Source organism: Prionailurus viverrinus, chromosome B3 (assembly GCF_022837055.1).
Source record: "Prionailurus viverrinus isolate Anna chromosome B3, UM_Priviv_1.0, whole genome shotgun sequence".
Taxonomy (NCBI): Eukaryota; Metazoa; Chordata; class Mammalia; order Carnivora; family Felidae; genus Prionailurus; species Prionailurus viverrinus.
This window is the reverse complement of record NC_062566.1, coordinates 25,498,037-25,514,988: the sequence shown is the minus strand read 5'-3', so window position 1 is coordinate 25,514,988 and position 16,952 is coordinate 25,498,037. Positions and strand designations below refer to the sequence as shown.

At 36.2% G+C, this 16,952-nt stretch overlaps 1 protein-coding gene across 8 annotated transcripts in view; it reads left to right on the top strand.

The window, feature by feature from the left end:
* Positions 1 to 16,952, top strand: part of PEAK1 (pseudopodium enriched atypical kinase 1) — a 316,915-nt gene that overhangs the window by 180,568 nt on the left and 119,395 nt on the right. The window contains exon 1 of one of the 8 annotated variants that reach the window (XM_047862947.1): positions 10,675 to 10,796. The exons of the other annotated variants lie outside the window; for them this stretch is intronic. The gene's annotated coding sequence lies outside the window, so the exon portion shown is untranslated. Of the gene's footprint in view, positions 1 to 10,674; positions 10,797 to 16,952 lie in introns of those variants that run through there. 8 annotated transcript variants of the gene reach the window in all.

Here is a 16,952-nt window from a genome sequence, read left to right as displayed (position 1 = left end):
TTAATGTTTTATAGTTTTTCACTTCCTTGGATAAACTTATTTGTAAGTTTTTTTGATGCTATTGTAAATGGAATTGTTTTCTTAATTCGTTTCCATGTTCATGTTCAGTATATAAAAACACAATTGATTTTTATGTGTTGATCTTGTATCATGTAACTTGGCTAAATTTGTTTATTAGCTCCAAAGGTGTTTGTATTTTCTTTAGAATTTTCTGTTAATAAGATCATGTGATCTATAAGTAAAGATAATTTTACTTCCCCCTTTTTCAGTTTGGGTTTTTTTTTTTTTTTTCTTCCTTGCCCAATTGCCCTGGCTAGAACTTCCAGGACAGTATTGAATAGAAAGAAGTAGTGAAAATGGCAATCCTTGTCTTGTTCTTGATCTTAGGGGGAAGGTTTCAGTCTTACACCTTTGAAGATAATATTAGCTATAGGTTTTGCATACATGTCCTTTATTGTGCTTTTTACTCTCACTTTTAGGTATTATAAATCCAGTTACTCCACATCATTGCCACTATTTGGTATTGTTGCAATGTATCATTTTACCCATTTTAGTAAGTAGTGGTATTTTATGGGAATTTTAACTTGCTTTTCACTGATGACTAATGACATTGAATACTTTTCCATGTGCTTTTGGCCATAGGATTTGTTTTTGAGGGGGTCTTTTATGTTAAAAATCATTGGCAGATAATTTACTGTGTAAATGTGTATTGTTTACAGCAGAAATCAGGCCCCCGGTGCCTTAGCTGTTAGTCCTTCTGTGGGTCTACTTTTATAGTAAAGGTTTGAAAAATTAAGAACTATCATATAATGTATATGAACATTAGGAATTTGTGAACATTTAAATATTTTAAAGAACCAGGAGAAAATAAATTTTCTTTATTGTTGAAGATAAATAATTATAACTGTATTTACGCATGGGTTAAAACTTCTTAAAGAAGTCAGTTGAATATTATGAAGAAGTTATGTTATGCTGAGTGCATACTTGTGCTTCTGGATGACACAAATGGTGAAGATACGCACATTTCCTTGTCAGCAAATGGGTATCATTGTGTTTGGCCCATCATCTAAGCATCCCTGAAAGTGGAGCTGTCTCCACCTGGATGTAATTAAGGTTGGATTATTTTATGCATCAGACACACTACAGTTGCTTTAATTCCTGGATCCCACACAGCTTTCTAGTTGTTCTACTCATTTCCTGCAATTTCAAAGTGCTCATCCATTTCTCACAAAACATTTGAACTAGTACAAACAAATAAAAAATGAGGTTGCCATTATTAGCATTTTTACTCTCAGATATTGAAATACAGAATTGGAGAATGGCTCAGAAATCTTGTAATAGCCTTGAGAGTAGTCTCTTGAAAAGAAATGCATTGAAGTAAGGATGATAAAAGAGCCCAGGGGGTAATAAAATGTGACAGGAACACTGTAAATTCCATAATCTCTTTCAGATTGGAATATCTGGCCTGTCTCCTATGAAGTTCTGTGACATCTGGAATTAAATTTAGTCATTGTAAGATTTTAGTATATGAAGGGATGTCTTGTTTTCCTTGATATGTTTTTAAGTGGTGTGATTTTTGCCTACTTTACTTAGAAGTGGCTTTAGGAGAGCCAGCCTTTATTAAGCATTTGTTATTTGCCTTGCATGGTGCCAGTCTCTCTTCTTACATTATCTCTAATCCTCACTACCATCTTGTAAACCCAATTTACAGATGAAACAAAGTCTCAAAAAATTATTTCTTGCCTAAAGTCACAGAGCAGAGTAAGTGGTGATTTGAACTCAAATTTGTCGATCCTAAAACCTGTAGTTTTTCCACTATACCAGTGGTTGTCACTCCATCCAATTAAAGTGGAATTTCTGGGATTAGACTTTAATATTGGAGCAGCTCTCCCGGGTTTATAATGTGCATCTAGGGTTGGAAACCACTGAGTAGTATCCTGTGCTTACTATTATAAGACTATACCAGTAGAACGGAGAGCATAGTAAAGAACATGTTTTCCTTTAAAAGTGTGTGCAATGTTGCCCATTTATCTCTGCTAAAACATATCTATTTGAAACCTCAGTGGTAGGTGGTATACTGAGAACATGCTGAAGCTTCCCTTTGCTACTTCACAGTTTTAAAAATAATCCTTCCTTCCCCTTCCAAAAATATACAGTATCAATTGAACACAACTGGGAAAGGAAACAAAAAGAGTAAAACTGGCCAGAAATTATGAAGAACGCTTAAAAAATGGGATTGCAGTGTGGGTGAGAACCATAATGTGAACCACAAACAGGAACATAATACAATAAAATATATGACTATAGAGCTGCTTTATATGTACCCTGCTGGACAAGCAGACATATGAATCTACCTCTCTTCACCTTCATTCTTCTTTTGGTATGTATGATGCAAAACCAGGCATTGTGGTTGCTTTAAAAACCATAGCAGTGCCCCAATGTTGTCAATATCTAGAAAAGATAGGGAGCCCCCAAATACTAGTTACCCATGTTTACTACCTGGTGGAAAATTTTGTCCCTTTCCTAAAAGAAGAAAATAAAAGAAAAAATGTTGCTAAACAAAAGATGAGCCCATACCCAAAATCACAAAATATTCAAAGAAAACTAATATATGAAGGAAGGTACCAAACTGTACAAAGGGAAGGACCTAAGGAATCAGAGTTAATAGGGAAAGCAAAAAAGAACTTTAGAATTAATATAATATCTTCAGAGACCTGCAGAATGGCACTGCATTCATTTAAAAAAGAAAATGTTAGAGCCTTTTGAAGTTAAGAACAGTTTAAAAGGAAGGACAGAGAATTGAGAAGGAAAAAGGTAAATTGAGAGATGTGGAGTTATCCATTCATCTCTGTTTGTGCTTAGAGAGATAATTGGAATGATATCAACTCATGTTAACACTTTTTCCTTCTGGATAATGGGATGTTAGTTTGTTGCTTACTACTTTGTACTTGGATGTATTACTTAAATTTTTTATAGAAGCATGTTTCATTTTATAAAAATTAAGTTACTTGCTTAAAATAAATGAACAATTGAGTTAAAGATTTTTTTTAAAGAATGATAAAAATCAAAGAAAACAAAGGTCCAAATCAATAAGGATGAAAGCAGAAATCTAATAGCAGTGTTGAATGATTAATAAAAAAAATCTATAAAATAGGTAAATCTAGGCAAGTCTGAAAGAGAAAACAAAAGAATACTGATCAATATTAGAAATTAAAAAGAAAGCGTCACTACAGACACAGATTTGTATAAGAGCTCTCTATATAAGTTTATTCTAATAAAATATGAAAGCCTAGATTCAATGGGTAATTTTCAGAAATACATGATTTACTCAAATTGCCACCAGAAGAGGTAAAAACCTTTTAATTAATTATTATGGAAATAAATTGAAAAGAAATTTAAAGATATGACCCAAGTTTTACAGCTGAGTTCTAAGAAACCTTTAAGGAAATCTTAGGTAAACTTGCATGCTTTATTAAAAAAGATAAGACCCTATCCAACTGATTTTATGATGCTAAATGTAACCCAAACCAAAGAGAGACATACAAAAAACAAAAAACACCACTTGTAGACCTATCTCTCTTCTGGAGACAAGACTTAAAAATCATAAATAAAATACTGGCAAATTGAATTTACCAATGTATTATTTATGTAGAATTTATCCCAGGAATGCAAGGGTGGTTCAGCATTAAAAAATCTACTTGCATCATTTACTTTCTTAATTTTATTAGAGGAGAAAACTGTGCATTTATCTCAGTAATGCCCTTAATAAGCTTTCAATAACATGCAGCAACATGGTTCTGGTATAAGGAAAGACAGCTAGATCAATAATAGATTCTGAAATAGACCCATTTATCATGTATGTCTCCCAATCTAAGTGTACAGTAAATGTATTTTAAATCAATATTTAAAGGATGGACTATTCAATAAAGGATATGCATTTAGAAAAAAATATTAAATCTTTAACATCATTCACAAAATAAATTCTAAATATAATAAAAATCTAAATATAAGAAACGTTTGCAAACTTAAAAGCCATTAAAGACAAAAGGTTTGATGAGTTTAGATACATCAAAATGAAAAACTTCTTTATGACAAAAGATATTTTGAACAAATTAAATGAATAAGTGCCAGACTTAAAAAAATATTTGCATACATAAAATAGAGCAATTATTTATATTCATATTAAGAAAAAGGGAGGAGGAAGTGGAAAAATGGGCAAAGAGTATGAGCAGGTAATTCAAAGAAAAGAAAATGGCCAATAAATATTCTGAGATGTGTTTATTCTTATCAGTAAGAATATTTTGGGGCGCCTGGGTGGCGCAGTCGGTTAAGCGTCCGACTTCAGCCAGGTCACGATCTCGCGGTCCGTGAGTTCGAGCCCCGCGTCAGGCTCTGGGCTGATGGCTCAGAGCCTGGAGCCTGTTTCTGATTCTGTGTCTCCCTCTCTCTCTGCCCCTCCCCCGTTCATGCTCTGTCTCTCTCTGTCCCAAAAAAAATAAATAAACGTTGAAAAAAAAAAATTAAAAAAAAAAAAGAATATTTTATCAAATACTAATTCTAAAGACAGTAAAATTGTTTTAATCTACCAGATTGGCAGAGATTAAAAAATTTTTTTTTAAGTTTATTTATTTTGAGAGAGACAGAGACAGTGCAAGGGAGAGGCAGAGGGAGACAGAGAGAGGCAGACCGAGAACCCCAAGCAGACTCCATGTTGCCAGGGCAGAATCCAACTGGGTGGGGGGGGGAGGGTGTTAAACTCGTGCGACCTCAAGATCATGACCTGAGCCAAAACCAAGAGTTGGATGCTTAACCAGCTGGGCCACACAGCTGCCCCTGGCAGAGATTTTTAAAGTTGATATATTCAGTGGTATTAAGTATGTGCAGAAATAGATCTTAGTAACTGTGGGGTTGTAAAATTGTAGAGCTATTATCTAGATGAATTTGGCAAGATTTGTGTACCCTTTAGAATTCATAAGAACTGTGAAATACATTCTTAATCTTTATTGACTACATCCTTATTTAATCCTGAGGCTGGCACTTTGTCCTGATTTTACCTCTGAGGAATAGAACTCGAAGAGGACAGACACATGGCAGGATTGGAACTTTTACCTGAGTCTCCTCAGTGCAGGAGTACTGTACTCCATGAGTGTTCCTAGGGTGAAGGAATAACATGAGCCAAAGGTTAGGGGTAGGTCCATACATGTCATGTCCGGAAAATGATTAAATAGTCCTGCATGATTAGAGGGTGATTGAAGGGAATGCACTGAGAGATATGACTAGAAAAGATAAGGTGAGTGAAAATCAGGAGTTTTGAATACCCTAACAAGGGAATAACATTTTATTTTGTGAACATTGAGGATCCACCAAAGGTTTTTGAGCAGTGACTAATAGAGTTGCTTAGAGGAGAGATTTGAGGTAGGAAAGCTAGTTAGATAGCTAAAGCAATTGTTTAAGTGAGCAAATGAAGACTTTGAACTAGGCTGGTGAATGTAGATTTGACAAGGAGAAGGCAGGGACAGGAGGCATGAAAGTGTAGTTGACCCAACACAGAACCTGGCATCAGACACTTGAAAGGGACTCATTCTCAGTGTAACCTGGTCAGATCTGAAATATATATTGGAGGTAGGACTAATAAGAGGTAAACAGATGGATTGGATTAGAGAAGAGGGCAGAGAGGAAAAAAACCTGCTGGTTTTGATTGAACAAGTGGGTGGATGGTAGACTATTCACTGACACTAGTCAACTTTGCAAGTGGAGACATTAGATGTTAATAGTTCTGTGTTGATCTTGTTAAGTGTTAGATGGCTCTTAGATATCCAAGTGGAGATGTTAAAAAGGCAACTGTATAAAAGAGACTAGAGTTTAAAAAGGGAGCTATGGACTAGAGATAAAATTAGAGAATAATAAGCATCTATCTAGATTAGATGGTATCCAAAGCCCTGGAACTGAATAAAATCACTTAGGGAAAAAGAATGGATAAGGAGAGGAGGAAAAAAGTGTTAAGGGATGTTCTTGGTCACTGGAACACTGAGATGTAGTATCTAAGAAGCCAACAAAACAGGCTGAAAAGGAGCTGGCCAATGAGATAGGAAGAAAACCAGAAGAGTAAGGTATTCCAGGAACTAGAGAAGGAAATATTTCAGAAAGGAGAGGGAAGGGTGGTCAACTACTTTAAGGTTGGATAAGGAGAGAATAGAGAATTGGTCAGTGGCCTTGGGGGAATATAGTCCTTGGTGGCCTTAAGCAGTATATCAGTGAAGTAGTTGGAGCAAAAACCTGAATGGAGTAGTTGAGGAGAAAATGGATGAGAAGATAGTCAAGGTACTCTTTGAGGAGTTTTGTTCCAGAAGGTAATGGAGGAATGCAGGGAGGGACGAGGAGATAAGATTGAACTGATTAGATCTATTTTCCCACTCAAGTCTAAGGCCAGGTCATCAGGCTTACAGTAAGTTGATGATTGAGTTGGTATTTTACTACTAGAGGGATGAAAGGAGGGACAGGGGTTTGTTTGCAAAGTGAAAAACAGGATTGTTCATGGAATTTAATCTGGGTAAAGATGGAAGTGAGAATACTGATTACAATGATAAGGGCAATGCTTTTATATCTTGGTGAAATCTAAGAATTGTTGGAGGAAGGAGAGAGCATCTTAAACAAGCATCCTGGGTGAAATATGATTCATGTAGGCTGTGGACCACTCTTGAAGAAGCATTTGCAGTAGCATTAGGTCATAATGTAAGTCTAGTCTTAGAGCAAATAGCTGTTTTTGTTAAAATTTCACAGTATATTTATTTAAACAGGGGAAGAGGTGCTTGTTCAAAAAGTGAATTTATATGAGTGTGTAAGATATTGATCCTCAAAACTTGTTAGTGAATAGATTGATGGTGAGAGGAAAGGAGTATAACAATTGTTCTATTACAAATTGTTCTATTACAAAGCTTTTAAAACATTAAATGAGTAGCTGTTGCATTGTACCTGCATACATTATAATTTTTCATGTGAAGTAATTCTATTGCTCGAATATTTAGCTGTTCCATATATATCTGGCATTTTACATCAATGGGTGTATTTTAATTCTAATATTTTGCCCACATCTGAAAATAAAAATTGTATCCTAAAAACTTATTTTTACTGCAAGAAAATCCTGAAGTTCAGTTTAATTTGCACAGTTTCTCATACTGAAGATGTCATCTTTAATTCCCTGAGTTATGTTTGATTATGCAATTGCAACTTGTTCTCAGTAAAGCTTTGTCTTTAATTTTAGCTGCCTCCCTTTGTTTGGGAAGCCCTTACAGTTTTCCTTTAATAAATTAAATTTGCCCCTGTGTTGGAAGACTTGATGAAAAGTCAACTGAGTTTGCTAAACCACTAGAGATTCCTTTTATATTGCAACCCACTTGTATGTAGCTTTTCACATACTCCTGAGCTTTGCTGAAAGAAATGCCATGAGATTAGTAGGACCTACTAGAACTTTTAAGTTTATTTATTTATTTTGAGAGAGAGAGAGAGAGAACAGGGGAGGGGCAGAGAGAGAGGGAGAGAGAATCCCAAGCAGGCTCCATGCTGTTAGCACAGAGCTCGACATGTGGCTCGACCCCGAGAACTGTGAGATCATGATCTGAGCCCAGATCAAGAGTCAGAAGCTTAACCAACTGAACCACCCAGGCACACCTAGAAATTTTCAAACTACCAAATTTATATTAAAGGTAGGGTTAGAATGATTCTGCTCCCTCCTCCCCCCCCCCCCCCCGCCCCACTGCAATCTGTTCTCTGTTAACTACAACTATTTAATAATGAAATTTGGGAGGACTTTTTTCCAAGTGCATTATGTCATTATATGTTTACTGTAATTATTAGATGCATTTGGGCAGATGCCTAAGGATTATCGTACTTTGTTGATGCTTTTTTTTGACAGCTTAAGTCAATTACCAGATATTGTATGTATGACCAACAACAGGGCTGGGCTATAGGGAATACAAACGAAGTACAAAATGAGGTTCCAGATATTAGTATTCCTTTTTGTTGTTTATATTTTGCCCCTAATTTTGCTTTTCACTTTTTAATACTAACTAGTACTGCATGTTTTAAACCAAATTACACTTCTTGCTGTTTTGTAAATATATTTGACACTACTGTTTCTGTCTTTGCTATGCTGTTTCTCTTCCACCTTTTTTTCAATTCTGAATAGTCTTTCCTAAGACTCATTTCAAATGCTATGTCCTGTGTGACATCTTCCAGATACCTCCTTCATACAATAAGTACCCTATAGTTGTACCTGTATGTTTGCCCTGGTTTGTTGTTGTTGTTGTTTTGTATGTTTGTTTGTTTGCCCTGTTTTAAGTATTAGTATATTTTGTATTATCCCCACACACACACTTGAATTTAGCTCCTCAGGAGCAGTGTCTTATTTTACTGATCTTTGTATATATCATGTCATACCTGGCATATAGTAGTCACAAAATAATATTTGTTGAATTAAACATCAGAAACAGCTAAAGAAAAATAATAGATGTGACAAAAATAGGAGTCAAATACTGCTGATTATAAGGGAAGTGATAAATGTTGAGTTACTGGATAGGCTAGGACTTAAGCTGAGCCTCATTCTTGAAGACATTAAAGTAAAACCAATCAGAGTGCTATGAGAATGATAAATTCCATTTTTAATTGGCAGGTTTCTTAAAATGGGTAAATATTGGGAGATTAGGTAGTCACTGAATTTCCCTGGTTGCAATACAGTTACACTTTCGTTCGTCTTATGAATGATACAGCCTTTTCACACTGTGAATATACTGAAAACAGATTCATATCTAGTTCAGAAAACCCTCATACATATTCTTAGTGTAAGGATATCTCTGTAGGTGATAACTAGCCATATTGTGAAAGACTGTAAATCCCAATGAAGTGATCTGCCTAATATTTCCTTTTAAATGCAATTTGGGACCCTAAAGGTTGTTTTCATTCCCAGAGGCTTGTACCTGATCTCTATTCATAACTCCAGGTTTTCTAAGGGTATGCCTGGTTCAGAATGAAGGATTAGGTGCTGAAAAGCTGTTGGAATGAGAATCACGGAAGTAGCCTGCTTAAAAAAAAAAAAAAAAAAAAAAAAAAAAAAAAAAGACTGAGCTTTCAGGGGCCAGCACATCCTGAGTAACAGAGAAGCCACATGTGTAGTCCCCTGTGGCAGAACCAAGGCACCTGAAGGAAAATAAAGCTGGTGTTGACTGTCAAATGAAGGACCTAAAACCGGAGTCATCTTATCCATGAGTACCCAGAGCCCTTGGTACTCTTAGGGGCCCATGAAAATATTTTAATGTCTTTTAAAATCAGAAGAAAAAAGTGTTAAGTTGAACAAAATGTTTTAACACATGGCATTAATATATTTGTCTTCATACTAAAGCAGCCACAGAACGTAAATTTTGGATTTTTTATGGAGGAAGGGCCACATAGACAAGAGTGTCCAGGTTCCACAGAAGCCACAATGCAGCCCTGCCCAAAACCTACCCATTTTTCTCAAGGTTAGTGCTAGACTGTGAAGGAGCTGCAAATTTGGACAGACAGGTGATAGTTTAATCCAGTTCTTCTTCCTCTCTACATCCCAGTGTCTTCATCTGTATAATGAGTTTGTTTTCTTAGGTATGGGTTGCTTATTTATGTATTTTGAGTAATCTCCACACCCAACCTGGGGCTCAAACTCACTACCCTGAGCTCAAGAGTCACATGCTCTACTGACTAAGCCAGCCAGGTGCCCCTGTACAATGAGGAGTTTGGACCAAGCAACTTGTGAGGGCTCTTGCAAACATATATAAGTAAAGTCCTACATCAGACAAGTTCCAAGCCAAAGTAGATTATCTAACATAACATTAATGTGAACTCAGGTCACGTGATAACCCACATAGATACAGAACAGGCCTAATAACCCCCCTATATTTTTTGTGTCCAGTTAGAAGTACTAGTTGAGAAATGATAAGAGCATAAAGTATGTATTATTAGCATGCAACCGGTAAAAGAGTAGAAATAGTAAAATGCCTAGTATGTTGTAAATACTCAGTAAATAATGAATGGATAAAATAATGATGTATATTAGCTTATTTTCATGACAATAATCTGTTAGCTTATTTTCTTGAGAGAAATCTGTACTTACCAGAAAAAAAATATTAAACTGTGGAATTTTTTTCTTATTCTCCACAGAAAAACAGCAGAAAACATTTTGGAAAGGGTTGTATCTAAAATACCTAATCTCATTTCTATAAATTGTAAAATTCTGAAAATTAAGCTCAGACCTCTTTTAAATTGTTTTCTATTTATTTCTAAGGTTTTACTCTTCTCTGTCTCATCCAAAATATGTGCTAAATTAATACATTAGAATAATATTTCTCTTCTTCTATATGTCTGTTGTCCATTTTTTAGATTATTGATGGAAAATAGTTAATCCCTAGTTGATGTTCTTTCTATAATAAATTGGGCTCTATATCACTTATACTACTCCAACCTCCTTATTTGCTTAGGGGTATCACACTGATAGAAACAGGATAATTTAATGGATGCCTACAAAATATATAATTAGAAATGTAAATTTACTGATGAATATATATTACAAATGACAATGAAATTAGTTCTAGATTGCCTTGATTGGGTTTTTTTTTTTCCCCTTTCTAGTAATGACTACAACTACTTTGATGTATATCAGAAGTACCTGAACTACTTTTTAAAAGTAAAGATGTTCGTGGGCCATCTGAGACCTGCTGGTGTAGTATCTATCGGGATGAAACTCATGGATCTGTATTTGAAAAAGATCCCAGGTGATCATGACAGGCACTAAAGGCTGAGAACTGCTGCACTATGTAGAAGCAGAAGTAGAAGGCAACATGGACTTTGGCATTATTATGTAGATCTGAATCCAGAGTCCAGATCTGCCACAGTCTAGGTGTATAAACCCAGACTTAGGTCTATGACCAAGTTACTTAATCTCTCTGAACTTCAGTGTCCTTGCCTATATAATAAGAATGGTAATATTTTGTAAGTCTTAGAATTTGGGGGGCTTAAAGGAGATAATAGATGAAAAATGCTTGACATACAGTAAGTGATAGCTAGTATTAATATTCTAGTAGCACAGAGTTATCCTCAGTTTTCGTCTTGACTTATGAAGAGTAAGGTTTTTCTCACAATAGCTCTTTTCTGTATCCAAAAGAATATTTATATAGAACTTCCTCCAGCTGTCTTTTAATTAGGCAAATTTACCCTGGGCTTTGAACTTTCCTCCAAGTTTGCATTTGTGCTATTCAGAAAATAGTGGCAGAGAAAATAGGTGACATCTTGGTTTTCAGTTTCCCTAGCATCCTCTGGAGTAGCTAATTATGTCTGGATCCAGTTTCACAGTTATCCGTTGTCTTGTTTTCAGAACAGGTAATTGATATATCATGAACTTGGAACATGAACTTCAGCTGGAAAACCATAGAATAATGGGGTTTTGTCAAAGAAAGAACATATAGATGGTATCTCCATCATCATGTTTATATGGTTAATTTCTATAGATTTGTAAATGATAATGTTTCAGATTTCTTTTGAAACATCTCTGAGTCAATTTAATTGATAGTGTAATGGCATAAAACCACAAGAGAAATAAGAGGAGAAATACAGTTTTCTTCCTGGTTATGGTCTTTTTTGTCTTTGTAACTTTACCCATTTATCCTTTTATTTTCAGTTGCTGTGAACTTGACAGAATTATAAAGTATTGATTCCCGCCTTTTTTCCTTAGTTAAGTATTGATCAAATAGAACATAGTGCCAAGCATGAGCATTTAATTTACATGAACTTTACCTAGCATTTAACAAGGCTATGGCTAGCTGCTTTCTCTCCTGAAATGTGTATTCACAATGCCTTCTCAGTGAAGGGGCTTTCTCCTTTATTTACTTTGTTAGATTCATCATATATAGAAAACAGTGAGTATATTAAATGTGGTTTCAATTTAAAAACTGCAAGTGCTGAAGGTTACACAACACTGTACTTGACGTAGCTGTTCTACTTCTTTGATTGTATGATTGCCTATTAAAGGCCTGATGTATTAAACATCAGGAGTGGTCCTCCATTATGCCTAGTTATTTGATTTTTGGTAAGCCTGTGCTGAGATTGCTCCATTGCATATTTCTGGACCAGAAAATTTCAACATGGGAAATTTTTTTTTTTGAAATTTATTGTCAGATTGATTTCCATACAACACCCAGTGCTCATCCCAAAAGGTGCTCTCCTCAATACCCATCACCCACCCTCCCTTCCCTCCCACCCCCCCTCAACCCTCAGTTTGTTCTCAGTTTTTGAGAGTCTCTTATGCTTTGGCTCTCTCCTACTCTAACCTCTTTTTTTTTTTTTCTTTCTTCCCCTGCCCCATGGGTTTCTGTTAAGTTTCTCAGGATCCACATAAGAGTGAAAACATATGGTATCTGTCTTTCTCTGTATGGCTTATTTCACTCAGCATCACACTGTCCAATTCCATCCACGTTGCTACAAAGGGCCATATTTCATTCTTTCTCATTGCCACGTAGTACTCCATTGTGTATATAAACCACAATTTCTTTATCCATTCATCAGTTGATGGACATTTAGGCTCTTTCCATAATTTGGCTATTGTTGAGAGTGCTGCTATAAACATTGGGGTTCACGTGCCCCTATGCATTAGTACTCCTGTATCCCTTGGGTAAATGCCTAGCAGTGCTACTGCTGGGTCATAGGGTAGGTCTGTTTTTAATGTTTTGAGGAACCTCCACACTGTTTTCCAGAGTGGCTGCACCAATTTGCATTCCCACCAACAGTGCAAGAGGGTTCCCATTTCTCCACATCCTCTCCAGCATCTATAGTCTCCTGATTTGTTCATTTTGGCCACTCTGGTGTGAGGTGATATCTGAGTGTGGTTTTGATTTGTATTTCCCTGATGAGGAGCGACATTGAGTCAACATGGGAAATTTTAATACCACAACAGTTTTTAGGCAAGAAAATGCAGAAACTACAGCAGATGAGGATATGAATAGACAAAAACCATTTTAACCACTATTTTTTTAAGTAAACTCCAGTGTAGAGCTGCAGTGTAAACTCCAGTGTAGCCCCAGTGTAAGGCTCAAAGTTGTGACCCGAGATCAAGAGTCGTGTGCTCTGCTGACTGTCCCCTTCAGGCACCCCTCATTTTAACCACTTTATACATTCAGACATCTTTGACTCTAGGTAGTTGGAATCTTGGTATCATAGTTTGCCTGAACAACCATTCTGGTATAACATCAGTCAGTGAAGCATAATAAGTGTCTTATGATGTATAGGCTCTGTGTGAACACAGAAGAGAAGTAGACTGTTTCAGAGAATAATGTAGGTGGGAGAATATCCAGAGGCCCATGCATGCAATTACAAAGTAACATTCACACACCAAATTCTCAATAAGGGCAATGCAGTATAATGCTTTAGAATATAAACTTGTCCTTCAGTTTTCTTGTCTTCAAAATGAGGATAATAATTGATTTGAAGTGTGGAGGATTTTGAAACCCAAGCTAAGAAAGTGGTGTTTGTTTGTTTATTTGTTTGTTTTTTATGCTAAGAAATAGGGAGTCACTGAAATTTTTTGAATAGGCAAGTTACATGGTGAAATTAATTGAGGAACGTTATTTTAGTAACTGTATATGAATGGAGTGGGAGGACCTAGAGGGAGACACCAGATGGGAGACTGCTAGAACAATCTAAATGTGAAAGGTGCCACAGTGGAAGTGGAAATAGATGGACAAGACCAGGAATCACTGTAGAGGAAAAAAAAAAAAAAATCATTCAGATTTCATGATAGATTGAATATATTATTTTAAATACCCCTCTCCCTAGAAATGACATAATTCAGCAAAATCATAGAAAATGCTTGTGTATCAGCTCAGGGGAAATCTCCTGTAAGTGCTGTCAGAAATTGTAAACTCTGGGGACTCCAGCTGGTAATGTGTGCATTCACTTACAGCTTCCCTTGCCCCTTTATACACTGGAGCACGACAGGAAATATTGGCTTATCCCTGTAGGAAGCATCTCTATAGGAGATGCTTAGTGAACTGAATGCCTTTGTTTAGAACTAATTGACCTTTATAAAACAGCATTTTTTTAGAGCTTACTCAAGTTAGGCAGACTTTAACCATTGGATAAGTCAAGAGACAAATCAGTCCTCTTAAGCAAGGTCAACAATCATGTTGAAGGAGAAAAGAAGCAAAGAAGGAGGACACCATCAGTAAAAACAGGACAATTAAGAAAACTTTATTATAATCTGAACATTGAATTGTATTGCTAATCCTTTCCTACATCGTGGTATTAGCTAGGTGACACCAACCTTTTTTTCATTTCTTTTTTGTTATAGGATGTGAGAATGTTGGATTTATACAATTATAAAGTAAAAGAGTCTGGAATTGGAAACCAGACAGTGTCTCAGTATTTTGGTCTGAATTTCTTTTTCTTAAAGTAGAAAAAAAGATACTACCTATTTTTGAAACTTTTTGAGAATTTTGACTCAGATATTTTTTATTATTATAAGTGATAAAGAATAACCTTGACAAAAAATATGAAAAGGACTAAAACTGGCTGGAGAGAAAATTCCCTGAAAATATGTACAGAGGGATAGATTTTGACTCAGAGCCAGTCCTTATTGTTGTTCCATATAAATGCATTACAAACCTAACAAATATATGTAAAAAATAAGTTTTTAAAAATCTCTTAAATAAGACTATTGTTTTCCCTTTAAAATTAACTCATTATCATCTGGTCAGCTATTTTTAGTTGTTGTTCTTAACTATCTGGCAGAACTGTGTTCAGTGAGGAGAGGAATTGATCAGTAATTTTATGCTTTAGTTTATGTAGCAGGACAGTGGTAATAATTTTATTTTATCATCAATTACTTAATGGATTTAATTAAGTATTCTGTCTATGATTAAACACATTACCATTCTTCCTGCTAGTCTTAATGGCTTTAGGTAGTGGCTAGCCGTGTAAGAGAAGAAATTTTTACAAGATCTTTTGTCTTGATGTAAGAATCCATAAATTCTTTCCTTCTTTTCCTTTTAAGTTTATTTTTGAGGGAGAGAGAGAGCATGCGCATGCATGCGTGTGTGTGTGTGTGTGTGTGTGTGTGTGTGTGTGCGCGAGAGAGGGGCAGAGAGAGAGAATCGCAAGCAGGCTCCACACCGGCAGCACAAACCCAATGCAGGGCTTGAACTCACAAACTAGAAGATCATGACTTGAGTCGAAATCAAGAGTTGGACCTTCAACTGACTGAGCCACCCAGGCGTCCCAAATCCTTTAACTTTAGCAACAGTATTAGAAACCACTGCTGATACAGAAAATTGCATTTTGCGGGGTAATGTCCAGATTGCGTGCTACTGTAGTTAAATCATAAAGAAGGCCTTGAATTTGGGTGAGAACAACTCTTGCTTATAAATGCATTTCATCCCAGCAGATCCTATCTTGGCACTTTGGCCCTGCTTAAATTTTACTCTAAGGTACAACTCTGACTAGACATGTGCTGTTGCTTTTCTATTTAGACTTGGATGTTAGCTAAGAATGAGATGGGGGGAAAGGTGTTGAGATGAAGCTAAACTTCTTACCAGGTAGGATTAAAAGAATGGAATAATGACTTTAAAATTTGCTATAAAATTGCGCTTAACAAGTGAAGCAAAAGCCACTGTTCATAATTTACAGAATTAATCAAATGATGGAAATGCATATAAATATCTCTTATTTCTGGAGGCATTGTTGGCTATAAGCTAATTTCTGCCTCTTTAAACTAGTTTTGGCCATCATTTAGTCAACACTAGCTTAATTACAATTAAAATAATTGCTTCTCAAGCTTTTATGAACATGCTGATCTTTTAAAAACGATTCTGGGGGCGCCTGGGTGGCGCAGTCGGTTAAGCGTCCGACTTCAGCCGGGTCACGATCTCGCGGTCCGTGAGTTCGAGCCCTGCGTCGGGCTCTGGGCTGATGGCTCAGAGCCTGGAGCCTGTTTCCAATTCTGTGTCTCCCTCTCTCTCTGCCCCTCCCCCGTTCATGCTCTGTCTCTCTCTGTCCCAAAAATAAATAAACGTTGAAAAAAAAATAAAAAGAAAAAATAAAAACAGATTCTGATTCAGTAGGTGAAGTAGGGACTGAGATTGCATTTCTAACAAGCTCACAGATGATCCCAGTGCTGCTGGTTAGTGGACCACACTTTGAGTAGGAAGAGTCTAAATAATGGTTCTTATTAGCTGTAGCTCCTGTCTCCTTACTCTTTGTTTGCCTTTTTGCCTGTAAGATTAGCTGTTTGCCCTTTATTTTGTGAGTTCACACTATTTCATAATGCTTATTTATTCAGCGACAAAATTGCATCCAGAAGATATCCCCCTTAGTAGTGGAAACTTCATCGTTTGTCTCAGAGCTATAGTGGTGTGTCCCAGATGTGTCTTTCACTGCTTGTGTGTGCAAGAACATTCAATCACTGAGAACAGTGGACTAACAGAGCTTCCCACTTAACTCTGGTAAATGTGGAAGGAGCATGGGTTTTAGAGTAGGACCTGAACTATATGACCTTGGTCAGGTTACTGAATTTATTTGACTCTCAACTCATTATTCTTAAAATTAAAATACCCATATAAGGTCGTTGGGATAGTGATTAGCAATAATGTATATGAGGCACTTGTTTAGTATCTACAAGGTAGTAGGCATTTAGTTAAATAGTAAGCATTCTAGTCACTGAATGGAATGAAACAAACATTAAAACTATTTAATTTTTTTAAATTTTATTTATTTATTTTGAGGGAGACAGATATGAGCAGGGGAGGGGAGAAAGAGGGAGAAAGAGGGAGAGATCTCAAGCAGGCTCCATGCTGTCAATGCAGAGCCCATGAAAGACTCGAACTCACTGTGCAATCATGACCCGAGCCGAAATCAAGAGTTGATTGCTCAACCAACTGAGCCAC